Consider the following 882-nt stretch of genomic DNA (forward strand, 5'->3'; position numbering starts at 1 on the left):
GGACACAGGTGTAAACTGAGTACCCACATGAGCCACAGAGACGTTAGAAGGAAGTTTTTCAGTGTCAAAGTAGTTAACGGATGGAATGCATTAGGCAGTGATATGGTGGAGGCTGACTCCATACACAGTTTTAAATGTAGATATGATAGAGCCCAGTAGGCTCAGGAATCTGTACACCAGTTGATTGACAGTTGAGAGGCGGGACCAAAGAGCCAAAACTCAACCCCCGCAAGCACAAATAGGTGAGTACAAATAGGTGAGTACACACACATTTGGCAGAGTGTGTGTGTGTGGTGGAGGCAGACTCCATACATAGTTTGAAGTGTAGATATGATCGAGCCCAATAGGTTCAGGAACCTGTACATCAGTTGATTGATGGTTGAAAAGCGGGAGCCAAGAGCTATGTTTCTTGGCGCTGAAGTTAAGTCTTTCTTGGTGCTGGAGCTAAGTCTTTCTTGCTGCTGGAGTCAAGTCTTTCTTGCTGCTGGAGTCAAGTCTTTCTTGCTGCTGGAGTCAAGTCTTTCTTGGTGCTGAAGCCAAGTCTTTCTTGGTGCTGAAGCCAAGTCTTTCTTGGTGCTGAAGCCAAGTCTTTCTTGGTGCTGAAGCCAAGTCTTTCTTGGTGCTGAAGCCAAGTCTTTCTTGGTGCTGAAGCCAAGTCTTTCTTGGTGCTGAAGCCAAGTCTTTCTTGGTGCTGAAGCCAAGTCTTTCTTGGTGCTGAAGCCAAGTCTTTCTTGGTGCTGAAGCCAAGTCTTTCTTGGTGCTGAAGCCAAGTCTTTCTTGGTGCTGAAGCCAAGTCTTTCTTGGTGCTGAAGCCAAGTCTTTCTTGGTGCTGAAGCCAAGTCTTTCTTGGTGCTGAAGCCAAGTCTTTCTTGGTGCTGAAGC

Source organism: Procambarus clarkii, chromosome 8 (assembly GCF_040958095.1).
Source record: "Procambarus clarkii isolate CNS0578487 chromosome 8, FALCON_Pclarkii_2.0, whole genome shotgun sequence".
NCBI classification, from domain to species: domain Eukaryota; kingdom Metazoa; phylum Arthropoda; class Malacostraca; order Decapoda; family Cambaridae; genus Procambarus; species Procambarus clarkii.